Here is a 14,180-nt window from a genome sequence, read left to right on the forward strand (position 1 = left end):
CCTTTCATCTTGTGCAACCAACCTTGGGGTATCAGGCTGAGGGGGAGCTTAGTTCTGTAAACATGCTGTAATCATTTGCTTTGTATCTCAATCATTCAACTTAATGAAAAGCATTTGTTTACCAAACTATTTTCTCTTCTGATTGTGTTCACGAAGTTTGTTTCTCATTTCCGCTGCACTTAATCTCATTTTATATTCATTGTTCTGTCAAAATTATACAAACGAGCACAATCATGACAACCTCCGATCCTAACAATTGATATCAGAGCTAGGACAGTCAAATTCGATCTAACAATCAATTTGACATAACAGTTCAGCTCAAAATTCATTGATACTAAGGTTGATTGCATTTAGTTGAAAAACAGAGCAAGAGAAATCATGTTCAAAATGATAAATCTGATACTCTGTAAAACAACCAAGATGTCATAAGATTCACAAATCTCATACAACTAGTGATGTCATGCACAAATCACTCATAGTGTCCAGATCTGGAAACTTATTTGGTAACTATAGTATGTCTATCTTCATTCAAAATTGATTTCAACTGTTGTTATGGAATTTGTGATGATTTCATCATATTTTATACTAAAGTATGTACCTCATATTAGCAAAACCTATGTTCATATAAACATTAGTGTTCTGCTAACATAAAAAGAGGGAAATAGAGCTTTAGTCAAAATTTCTTATGTGTTGAAAGGCAGGTTGAGAATCCTCAAAAGGTCCAAATCAACTTTGTCAAAACACATTAAGAAAATAAGGGGTTAAAACAGTCCAAATCGTACGTAATGTGAGATTTGGTAATAAAAAATGTACAAATGTGGCCAGATCTCTTAAAACATTACTTCAAAATGAGTATTTCTGTACTTATGAATGAGAAGGGTAAAAGGGGAAGAAGAAAATGAACAAAACTCAAAAGTGTGCTTATCTCAAAACTTTTGAAGCCAAAAGAAAAAGAGTATAAGCATAAAACACTTATGAGGTCAAAGTTGGGTAAACAATGGTCATCATGCAACTGTGTGCATTCATCAAATACATGAATTGTTCAGGTAACAATGACATCTCCAGTGATTGACCTTAGAAGAAGAATTTACAATCAATTGACAAGAAAATGATATTAAACAGTGGTCAAAATAACTTGAGAATGATATGATCATGAGCTTATTTGGAAAGTTACCAGATCCTTTTGATGTTATTTTCAAGATTTTTACAAAAGCTCTTCTCTGAATAAAACCAGATATATTATTTTTTATATAATATATTGTGTACGTTTACTCTTTTTTGATAGTAAAATGTTCATCTCTGGTCAGGATGTAATTTCCTTATTTTTGTGTGAAATTACTATTCCTAAAACTAATCAAAAGGAAATGGTACACATGCCAAGCTCAAGTTAGTCTATCACTGATAAAAAATTGATTGCAAAATGATTTTGAAATACTAAGATATTCATGTTCTAATTCAAATAATTAGACACAAAATGAGTAGCCTAAGTAGAAAAGTCTTCATCTCTGGGATGCTAAACCACTGTCAGAAATACTGAACATGTGGCAAAACCTTGAACAAAGATTTCTGAGATAACTGCTGGCAATTTAAACTTGATAATCTACATCTAAAATGTATGTTGTTAAGCATAGCATTCCTGAAGCTAAACAAATGTTGGACATGATATTGTGTTTACACAAGACAAAATCAATTCCTACATCTGAACAAGCAGATGCTAAAATTATTTGTCAAAAGTCAAAACACTGCTGCACAAACAGTTGTTATCCTAATGATCTTCATTATTGCCTTCAACCACTGTTGTACCTCAAATGCTGTTGTGCCTTAACATCTGTTCTCTAAAGTCTGTCCACTGCTGAAAGTCAACCCCTGCTCCTTGAAAATCTTGAAAAACACTGATGCTCAAAATCATTGTTCTATCCACTGATATACTATCCACTGATAGTAAAAATCACCCACTGCCTCATCTTGTTACCGTTGTAACTAGTGATGGTTGATTCATCAGTGGCTATCAAAACAACTGTCCTCCATTATTTACTCTTTCATCAGGTGTTGACACGTGGTCAGCTTTTTAGTCGTCAGATCATTATAACCGCTGACACATCAGCATTCACTTTTTCCCTAAAATAAAACCCTGATTAAACCCAAACAGGGGCTCACACTGTCGAATTGAATTCCAAAATTCTCATCTCAAAGCAGTTTCCCACTCTTCTTCACAAAAACCTTCTTCGATCTTCTTCATCAAAAATGATGAAATCAAAATCGAAGTCAAAATCAAAACCATCTTCTTCCTCCACCCCCACAGACGCCACTCAAATGGCCGCTGAAACCACAGAAATCCGTTACAAAGTCCCTCACAATTATGTGGGTATACTCATAAAACCCACAACCGACAACACCTTCGACTCCATCATTGATACCTTATCTGCATCAAAGTATAAAACTTTGTTAATAGCAGATGCTCCCATTTATCTTCAAACCCAGAGAGAGTTCTGGAAAAATGCCACCCTTGAAAAACAAGGAGACATCGTCACAGCCATCAACTCCTCGATACAGGGTAAAAAGATTCAAATCTCTCCACAATCTATTTCTGAAGTCTTCAAACTCGATGATTTGAAAGGTAAAACCTCATTTTCTAAAACCGAGTTGAAAAAGGATTTCATGAACAGTGGCTATGCAGAGCAACCAAAAAGGGATACCTTACAAAAGGGTTATTTCCCTTCTGCACCCAGATTTTTGTTTCACACTCTATTGATGTGTGTTTCTAATAAAACAACGTCTTTTAATGAAATACCATCAAAAATTCAATGCCTGGGGTATGCAATTTTAAACAATGAAAATTTTAACTATTCCCAGGAAATATTTGATGATTTGGTGAAAAACGTTGATAATAAAGCATTGCTGCTCTTTCCAAGTTTTTTAAGCTACTATTTTGAACAAAAATTTGTAAAGGAAGATGCAGAATTGCCCAAACAAGGTGCTTCTTTTAAAATAAACTGTTTAACACCTGAAACATTCTCTAGAATGTTGGCACCAATAAAAACAAAAGCAGAGGTGCCTGAGCAGAATTTAGCAGATGAAACTGCTCCTCAGGTATCTGCTGCTGAGCCCACTGCTCCAGGTGATCAAAGCAGCACACCCACTGTTTTGAAACCCACACCTGCCACCACTAAAAAGACCAAAAAGAAAACATTCAGAAAGCCCACCAAACCCAAAACAAAGGCACCTCTGGAAGATGAGATCCCAGAGTCAATGCCAGTGACAGCACAAAAGTCACCAATAACCACTGCTGCTACTTCCTCACAGCAGATGGAAGAAAGATCTCAACCCTTGCCTCAAACTCCTCCTGCATCCTCACAAAAGGATCAGGTTGTAAACACAGGGACCCCACAATATGAAGCTCTGGACCCACTCGGATCCATCTTCCACAGTCCTAATCCCAAGGACATGTCTCTTTCAACCCCTTCACCCTCACCCTCCATATTACCACAATCCATGATACCTTTGTTGCATACAGTTGGTATTACCCAGACACAAACCAGTTCCTCTCAAACACCTATCACTGAGAGTATACTCCCACAAGTGACTGGGTCTGATGTTGATATCTCTGTTATCCCAGCAACAACTGAGGAGGTTACACTGCAGGAGTTATAAATAACTCCTGTCAGTAGTTCAAGTGGAGCAGCCACTACAAATGTTTAACCCACTGGTTTACATTTGGACAGTGGTTACATTCATAAGACTCCCTTGAAGGAAATTTCTTCAATAGCACCAGTGAGAACCACCAGTGAGTTTGTTTTAACCACTAGCAACATCAAAAGGTTATCAAATGCTGAAGAAAGAAGTCCCTAGTACCAAGAACAAGGGGCATCAATGACTGACTTCTGGGATTCAGTTCCTAAGTCACACATTGGTAAAACCACTGCTGGTGGGGATTCAGATGATCCTGTTAATTCAGGTGATGATTCAAAATATCAGGAATTGATGGGCAGGGTTGAAAACCTGGAAACCTCAGTTGCTGAAATAAAGGATATGGTGCAGCAGCTATTAAAAGCTGAGAAAGCCCAATCCACTGCTCCTCCAGCTCAAGCACCTGCTCAACAGGCACCTGCGGCAAATGAGTTGTGGAACATGTTCCAACCACTGCTTGAAAGACAAAAGCAGATGGCAGATCAGCAGCATGCTATACATGTTCAAAAGCTGACAAATATGGTGGAGTCAAGATTTAAAGATACTCAGGTAGATATTAAAGCTATCAAGGCTCACATTCAAAGTGCCTCTGGAAAAGTTCCCTCCACTGTTCTCTTCATGAATGAACCCTTCCCAGATAATGCCAAAAAGGGGGAGAAGATCAAGTGGAAGAAAAAGGGAATTGATGATGGTATATATGTTGAGCCAGAAAATAGCCAAACCAAAACTGCAGTATCAACACACACCACATCACCACACACCACCACAACTACTGCTCCACCATCATCTGTGTCTACAACACCAAAACCATCATCACCATCAAAATCAGCCACCCTATCATCACCTCCTGCCAAAAAGCAGAAGACAACAGATGTTACAACATCTGTTGTAATGACAACAGTGGTTGAAACACCTGTTGTTCCAACTACTGTTAGTCAGTCACTCATCACCACTCAAACAACTGCTATCACAACCCCTGCTCAAAAGCAAAAGACATCTGCTGATACATCAGTAGTTGTAATGACAACAGCGGTTGAAACACCAGTTGTTTCAACAGCTGTTAGTCAACCATCCACCACTGCTCTCACCTTTCCTACATCACAACCAAAGCTCTTTACCAGAAAAAGAAAGCCAATCTCTGCCGATGAGGAGATACATGATCCTAATGCTGCAAAATATCCACTAGAACTAGAAGCTATCAAAAATGAGATGAGGCAATTCTATACAGAGGAAGATCCTTCAAAAAGAAGATTCCCCTCACTCATAGGCTTTATGGCACCAGAGGATATGGATGATTATCTCAAGCTCAAGGAGAGACAGGCTAAAGTAAGAGATAAAGTTGAAAGTGAAGGTCTAAGTGACGAGGCCATTGCTGAAAAACTGGAATTCTTCCTCTCAAAAGTAAAGCAGAAGGAAGAGTTTGCATAAGAACTGAACAAAGAAAAGGCTGATCAATGAAATAAGTTAAGAAAAGAATATCTAGCCTACATCATGAAAGAGAAATTCTATCCTGCTGAAGAAAAACAGTTTGAAGAATGGCCAATAGTTGCTTTAAAGCATGAGGCGGAGAGAATTGAAAAAATCAAGAATGATCCTAAAAAGAAGAAGAATGCTCCAAATTGGAGCAAATACAAAAAGCTCATTGCTGACCTAATTGCTGAGTACAAAAGGAAGAAAAAGGAGCTGGTGGATGCAAAAATGGATACTGCTGAAGCCATATCAAAATGGTCAAAGCAGCAGACTGATGAAGCCTATGAAAGGCTGAAGAAAAGGAAGATAACTGTTTCAGGCACTTCAAAGAAACATGAACAAATGATGAAGCTTGAACAGCAGATTGAAAACCTCAAAACACTGTTCAAATCAGTAGATAATCCTACTCTTGTGACAAACCAAGAAGAAGGAAAACAACTGTCTGAAGAAGAAGTCAAAGAAAAGGAAGCTGAGTACTTCAATGATGCCATCATGAAAATGGGTCTAAAAGAAGAGAACTCAACAAAGCTTCAGAACCTTTTTAAGAAGGTATTAACCAAGCCTGCATCACCAAACACTTTGACAGACATGACAGACTTTGAGAGGCAGGAGCTGATTGAAAAGGAGACTGCAGAAGACATAGCTGCAGCTAACAATGTCATAGAGATGGCCTTCAAAAGAATGTCTGAAAGTCTGCAAGTTTTCACAAGGCCAACATCTCCAAACTCATCATCAAATAAATCTCTCCCAAGAAACCCATTAGGATTAAAAGTACTAAAGTGGATGTCTAATCAAAAGACCCACGTATTGACCTTGGTCAGATCCAATGGCGAAATGAAGTATATATCAAGGAAAGAAGCACTAGGCCTTAGTGTTGAAGATTTGCAGGATCTCCTTGAACTTACATTGTGTAGGGATGAAGATGACCTGAGTTCCAAGAATTTTGAAGAAGAATTTAAAGAACAAGCTAAGGAACTTCTGATGAGGAATAAAGGTCCTGAATAATTAAGGGTTTTGGCATTATCTGTTCCAGGGGGAGATTGTTGGGATGGAACCCTACCAGAGGAACAGATAATGAAAGCCAAAACCGGATCACAACAGTGGACTCAAAATAAGCAGCGGTTTACACTTAGTTTTCCCCTTGACAGTGATATTCTAACAGCTGATGGATCTTGAGTACTGCTCACTATAACAACTGATGAACCAAACACTGATGAGATTCTAAAGACTGCTGAAGACAAACACTGTTGCTCTATCTACTGCTGTTTCCTAAGTACTGCTGAAGACACAAGCACTGCCCATTCAAAGACTGATCACCTTTGAAGAAAGCACTGAAGCTCAACATCAGTGCTCAGGCTACAACAGTGGAACGTGAAGCAGTTGTTATCTCTTGTTTTGTATTGTACTTATAATCAGATGTTACACATCAGTAGTTTGTTTAGAACAGTGTTTCTAGGTTGTTAGTTTGTTAGATGTCACTATCATGGTGACGTCAGCTAAGATGCTTCAGTGGTTTGGTTTGCCTATAAATGGAGCAGTACCCTATACTGTTACATTTGATTGACTGAGTGGATTCTTCTTCTTCAGTCCAATCCTTTCATCTTGTGCAACCAACCTTGGGGTATCAGGCTGAGGGGGAGCTTAGATCTATAAACATGCTGTAATCATTTGCTTTGTATCTCAATCATTCAACTTAATGAAAAGCATTTGTTTACCAAACTATTTTCTCTTCTGATTGTGTTCACAAAGTTTGTTTCTCATTTCCGCTGCACTTAATCTCATTTTATATTCATTGTTCTGTCAAAATTATACAAACGAGCACAATCATGACAGCCTCCGATCCTAACAGTCCCAGTATGTTAATGACACAAAGTATCAGCTATTCCGAACCTATTGTCCATAAGGTAGGGTTAATTACCGAACCTTTTGAAACAACAATTATAAACTAGGGTTAACCCTTGGGGCCTATTGTCCATAAGGTAGGGTTAATTACCGAACCTTTTGAAACAACAATTATAAACTAGGGTTAACCCTTGGGGTTCTCACTATGCAACGTAGGTTAACTCGTGGACTTCCTACAATGTCGCTAAGGGTTGATTTGTCACCTTGACTCCATATGCTTGTTTTCACAAGATTGTTTTTGAGATACCATTGACATATGAATTGGTACAGTTTTGGATCTACTATCTATTTAAACCTATGTATGCTCGCCAACTATTTTTAGTTGACCTTTTATCTTATAAATGTTTCAGGAAACAATGCATGAGGTTTCTATCAAGCTTTGAGTCACGTAGGAGCCTTAGGACTTAGTTAATTTTAATTTGGTTATATGTTAATGTTGAACTTGTCACACCCCAACCGTGGCAGATTACCAATCGAAGCGAAATGATTGTCCAAAGCTTATGGCAAACTATTAACGTTTAATATTTATTCATGACAAATTCAAAATGTCACATAAACGTATAACTCCAAATAATCCAAACATCAAACAAAACATGAAACTTAAAATACAATCCCGATTATTCGACTAAGGCATTTCCTACGTGATCTTTATCCATGCTCGTCAAACCTGATTTCCTGTATCATGTGTAAAATAGTTTTTGGGTCAACATAAGTCGGTGAGTAAATCTTAATTTAAATAGAATAATTAGTTCTACTATTTTATATAATGATTAACATGCAAATAATGTGTTAATGAGACAATCACAACCAATATTCAATCATAACAAAAACCACAACATTGAATAAAACACCAACCAAATGCAGTAAATGCGACATTATGAGACTCAATCCCTGAAAAGCGAATCTAAATGATGGTGACGATACCATGCTACAACCCATGGTCGTGGGGAACCTAGTCAGCCAGTGGATCCACATATGAAACTGCGACACAAAGCGTGTAAACAACTAATGTGATATTGAGACATAAAGCGAGTAAACAAACAAGTAATAAATATATAACACATAATCTACATTTGTTTTGCATGTTTCTGTATTAAAATCGAAAGTGAATTTGCGAGTAAACGTGACACATGATACACCCCAAAAGATTAATTGTAAAAAATGGGGAAAGAGATCTACTCACCTTAGGGTGCAAGCAAAACCAAACAACTGCAAGTATGTAAGGTGTTGGGAGAAAATCCCAAGTAGGTCACAATATTAACAAATAATAGAGCTTAAGTATATGAACTAGTTTTAGGGCATGTTAGTTCTATAGAAAAATTAGGGATTTTAATCCTAACTTTGGAATAATCAGGATTTTAAGTTTGAAGATGGAACTAGTATGGTTTAATTATTTATTTAAAGTAGGGTAAATTACACTTTTCGTCCTTTATGTTTGTATCAGATTGTAATGGATAGCCTTTAACTTTAATAATTACAGTCACAATCCTTTATTTGTAAAACCCATTACACATTCCGTCCTTTAGCACTAACCAAGTTAAAATTTTATGTTAAGTCAGATCATGTGCACCTCATGTGAGGACATTTTTGCCATTTACCCCTATCTATCTCAACTAGCTCTCTTTCTCTCCCTCTTCTCCAACCAACAACCAAATCTGCCACCAACCCCTGCCACTCCCCCAGGACCCCCACCGCCAACATTTTACTGCCTCAAAATGAAATTCATCTCATTCATCTGAAACTTCATCTTGTTGCTCAAACAAAGTTTTACATCGATGATGTTGAACAAAGTTCTTAAACCTTTTACCGTTTCCTAACCTTGTTCACCTTTCATCATTAATCTGCGCTGATAACAGAATCATCCTTGAAACAAAATACTATGTTATCATTAACTAATCAAGAAAAAACAAAGACTTTGGGTTTTGTTCAAAAACTACAACTAACAGCAGAATTAAAGTTTGACTTTGGTTGTCTTGAATTTAAAAAAAAAATCTTAAATAATAAAGCATCCATAATCTTCAAGATTTGAAAACAAATATGACCTTTTTGTTGACGAACAAACTTCCGACCAAAATATTTTCTTTGATTCCAACACTCTGTATTTTGTTTTGAAATAATTTCTAATATGGTTTTGAACAAACCAGTTGAGAGAAAGAGATGGACCTAGAAGATGATGAATCAGATCTGTTAAACCAGATTTGTTCGTCGGTGCCACTTCTGTTCGTCGTCTTCCTTCAAATCGAGCACCAGAACACAAAGCGACAGCCATCCTCTCACTACCTCCACCCGCCGTAGTTCTCTCACAACCTCTAAAACAGCCGCCGTCCTTCAAACCCTATTTCACCAATGCTTTGGGGTTCTAGATCTGGAAGATAATAAGGGAAATTATCAAGATTTGGGGTTCCACGCCCATACTTGCCAGCGGGAGTAATGAGATGCGCAGGTTCCTTTGAGGAGCGATTAGGGGGTTGGGCAAGATTTGGGGGATGAATTTGGGGAAAGTATGAGGATTTGGTTCAAAATTGTTGAAATCATGTTGTTGAAGAAGATGGAAGAACGACTTGAGAGAAAAGAGAATCCAATAAAAAAAACTCAAAATTGAAAGTTAAATAAATTGATAAAAGACCAAATTACCCTTACTTGATTAAAGTTAACATAAAATTTTAACTTGGTTAGTGCAAAAGGACGAAATGTGTAATGAGTTTTGCAAATAAAGGATTGTAGCTGTAATTATTAAAGTGAAAGACTATCCATTGCAATCCGGTACAAACATAAAGGACGAAAATTGTAATTTACCTTTTAAAGTATTTAATTTATTGGTAAAAGATTAAGATACAATATAATTAATTTACCAGTTATAGCATGATAAAATTTTTTATTGGATAAAATTCAAGGGATTGGTTATTAGGTTTGAAACAATTTCCATGTATAATTATTTAGGTAATTAAACAATTATTTAGATTGGGTAGGTAGATATAAACTATAATCTTTATAAAATTATTGGGTGGAAAATATTAGTTTTCGTAGAATAGTAAATGTATTGTGTAACCACGAGATTCATATTTTAATATTTTATAAGATAAACCTTAAGTTTATAAAGCTATTTAATTTTCTCCAACTAAATAATTATTTAGTTAGAGAAAACTAAAGTTTTAAAGTTAACAACATTCTTTTAGAAAAAATTATATATGAAAAGAAATACTTAGTCTAAAATTTTGTATGATTTAATATAGGGGTAGGGTTCTAGAGTGAACACCCTCCTAAGAGTGAACTGTGTGAACTTATATGGACCGTTGATCTTCATCATCTTGAGATTATAGGAAAATGGCAAGATCATAATTATTGGGGTAAATTTATATATTTAATTAAATATAAAAGGGTATTAATGTACCTTTACAATTAACAATTATGGAATCTTGTAACCGGAATATTATCTATCAATATCTTTCCATTTTTTTGTTATTATCAAAGAAAAGAAGGCAGAGAGAAGTTGTGGGCGACGAAGAAGATTAAACAGCGACGACGAAGAACATGTGTATTGCTGTCATCTTCATCTTCGTCGGAAGCTAGAAAGGATTAAGAAGCGAGCAAGGTACACCGATATCATCCCCGTTTTTATTTGAATTTATGCCGTCGATTTTAGATTCTTCAATATAGGGATTGAACTCCAAGATTCGTAACTTTTTTGTTGTTTTACTGATCTACTGGAATATTAGGGTTCCGATTTAACTTTTTTGGAGTTCAATTTTTTTGGAAAAAGTTGTTTGGATTGTTTTGATGTTGAATGGGTAATCGCGGTGGTTATCAATACTGTGGTAGGGTTTAGTTTCATTTTTATACCATTGTATACATGTGTATTCCGATTACTGGTCTTGTTTTTTTGGGTAAAATGTGATGAAGATTGTAGACTGGGTTGTACACATATGTACAGGGTGTTTTTTAAGTTAATGTACAGGGTTTTTTTAGGGTTCCGATTTAACTTTTTTGGATTTCTTGCTCTATTTTTTACAAATTAGTTCTTCTTGCTCTGTTTTTACTAGTAGGGTGCCCGCGCGATGCGGTGGGGGCGACACTTTGCATTGTGGCACTTCTTTCTGGTAGTTTTCTTATTTGTGTAATATTTATGATAACATTATTGTGGTGAATATATGTCATAAATGTTACGTATATGTAAAGTTTTGTTTTTTATAAAAATTAATAATCAAAAACAAAAATATTTTTTTTTATAAAAACTAATAGTCAAAAGACAAAAAATAAAAGATAAGTTGTTATAATTGTAAAGTATATTTATTTTATTGGTTAAATTATAAAGTATAATTTTATTCTTTAAAGTTCATAACTTTTTTTAAATATCCACATAATACTCATCCAATAAATTTTAAGTTTAAAATTTTCATTTTTATAAAAATAATAAATAAAAGTATTTGACTTGTAAGTACGTTTTAGACCTTTAACTTAAATTGTTAATTTTTATTTTTTACAGATATAAAAAAATTTATATTGTTATAAAATTTCAAGAACCGTTTTTATAAAAAAAAAAGATGTTAAGAGTTTATATCTTTATTAACTTTATATCATACTAAGTTCAGATTTTTAGTTCCTAACTAATCTTATCTATATGAGTCTACTTTTAACTTATAATCCCTAAAAATATGCAACACAATCTACTATGTATCTAGTTAAGTTGGTAAATAATTCTTTTGAAACTAACTATAATATTATCTATAACAATATAGTTGAACTTATATTTCCTAAAAATTTGCAACACAATTTATTATTTATCTAATATAGATTGCAAATTCTGGAGTATTTATTTATATTACTTGTTACAAAAATGTTTATAAAAGAATTATTTTTTTTTATAAAAACAAAATGTTTTGTTTATAAATAAAGTAAAAAAAATTGTTTTACACATGTAAAGTTTCGTTTTTTAATAAAAGATAATAATCAAATGACAAAAAATAAAAGATAAGTTGTTATAGTTGTAAAGTAAGTTTATCTTGTTGGTTAAATAATAAAGTTTATAATTTTTTTCTTTAAAGTTCATAACTTTTTTTAAATATCTACATGGTACTCATCCAATACACTTTAAGTTTAAAATTTTTGTTATTATAAAAATAAAAAATAGTAGTTGATTCGTAAGTACGTTTTACACCTTTAACTTTAATTGTTAAATTTCGTTTTTATATATAAAAATTTATATTTTTATAAAATTCTAAAAACAGTTTTTTTAAATATGATGTTAAGAGTTTATATCTTTATTAACTTTATATCATAGTAAGTTCAGTTTTTTAGTTTAGCTTTAAAGTTTATTACTTTATTATTTTTTAATTAAGAAATACAAATTATTAGATTAATATCTAAGAATAACTGCAATATTTTATAATTTCAGTTTGACTATATCTAACTGCAATATTTATTTATTGCAACTTTAGGATATTGACTTATATAAGTTTAGCTGACTTGTAAATTTAGGATACTAACTTTATTTTGAACTTTGTTAGTATGATCAATAACTGCATTATATTAACACAAAAAATAAAGTTAAAATATAAAATAAACTTTATTCATACGTCTAGAACAAATAACAACTGAAAATGCAAAAAAAAACATAAAAACACTTGATAGATTTCATATTAGACTGCATGAAATTTGTTCCACTTCTGAATTGATACTCAAGGTATTTTTAATCGGGTTTTCTGGTTTGTGCTTAAATTGACAGTATCTTCTAATTCTATTTCTTTGTCATTGTTCTCAGAATCGTCCAAATTAATAACCTCACTCTATTTCCATTTAGAGAGTCTCTTGGATCTCTTCCTTTAAGTCCCAAACTTCTGATCCTTAAAAAGGATAAAAATTGAATACAAAAGTTAAAAAAAGATTAAATAAACCTTAAAATTACATCTTCACTAAATTCACGTTGAAGATTAGACTTGTATGGACTAAACATTACACCATAAGAAATAATATCAACACTTTTATCACCATCATTCTGCAATAAAACACACAGATAATAACATAACGAACATGTTAATATGAAAGATATACGCAAACATAATACTTAAAAACCAGCAAAATCAATACCTTAGAAGCTTGTTCGACAACTGGGTTGTTTAAATTGGCATGTTCATCATACAACTAAATCTGAAAAATCAAATAAGTTAACATTCACATAAAAGTAAATAAAGAAAACAATTATTTACTATTGCAATATAACAGAACTGACCTTAGAATTTTCAATCTTGCATGCTTGGTTTTTCGCAACAATTGAATTCATAACTGAATCCATTTTTTAACTTTGTTTAGCAATAAATATAGGGGTGTCCTACTATGTATTTATAGTAGTAACTATATAAATGCATTAGGTTTTAATTTTAGATTTGACACCCCTTTATTTAGGAAGTTTGTTGTGGTTAGTTTTAAGTTTCTATAAGATATATCTAAGTATAGATATTAGGCAGTTTTAATAAAATAAATATGACATATAATATCTTCATTTTATGGTACGGTACTTTTAATTCTTTTTGTTCTTGTTTGCATAGACGGAGCTCATCTTTGTAGATTAGGCGCATTATATCACAAGTATTAATTACTTGTACATTAAATCATTATCGATTTGTACCTTTTAATCCGTGCGTCGATATTGAATAGTAACTATAGAAGTGCATTAGGGTTTAATTTTGGATTTGTCACCCCTTTATTTAGGAAGTTTGTTGTGGTTAGTTTTAAGTTTTTATAAGATATATCTAACTATAGATATTATGCTGTTTTAATAAAATAAAATGTGACATAATATCTTCATTTTATGTTACGATGCTTTTAATTCTTTTTGTTTTTGTTTGCATAAATGGAGCCCATCTTTGTATGCCTGCATTAGATCACATGTATTAATTACTGATACATTAAAGCATCATCGACTTGTACCTTTTAATCTGTGCGTCGATATTGAACATGACAACTACCGAAACGTCGACAAAAATGTGTAGGTCATCATGTTATCTTTGGATTTTTTTTAAACAGTATAGTTTATAAGATATGTCAAGAATACGTAAAAAAATTATAAGTTTGTTGTAGAGAGGTGGATTGTAACAAATTATCTATAATTTTGTTAAAACCTCAGG

The 14,180-nt window shown here is 33.5% G+C and overlaps 1 long non-coding RNA gene across 2 annotated transcripts; it reads right to left on the reverse strand.

Annotated features, from left to right (window-relative positions):
- Window positions 1-7,564: 7,564 nt before the first annotated feature.
- Window positions 7,565-9,626, reverse strand: LOC110890059. Of its 2 annotated transcripts, none has more exons than XR_004872403.1 (3): window positions 9,223-9,626; window positions 7,915-8,900; window positions 7,565-7,734 (listed from the first exon to the last, which is right to left on the reverse strand). It is a non-coding gene; the product is annotated as an uncharacterized LOC110890059 (long non-coding RNA). The 2 variants fall into 2 exon arrangements; XR_004872402.1 differs by having other exon boundaries at window positions 7,915-8,922.
- Window positions 9,627-14,180: the final 4,554 nt, after the last annotated feature.

The sequence above is a fragment of the Helianthus annuus genome, chromosome 11 (assembly GCF_002127325.2).
Source record: "Helianthus annuus cultivar XRQ/B chromosome 11, HanXRQr2.0-SUNRISE, whole genome shotgun sequence".
Lineage (NCBI taxonomy): Eukaryota > Viridiplantae > Streptophyta > Magnoliopsida > Asterales > Asteraceae > Helianthus > Helianthus annuus.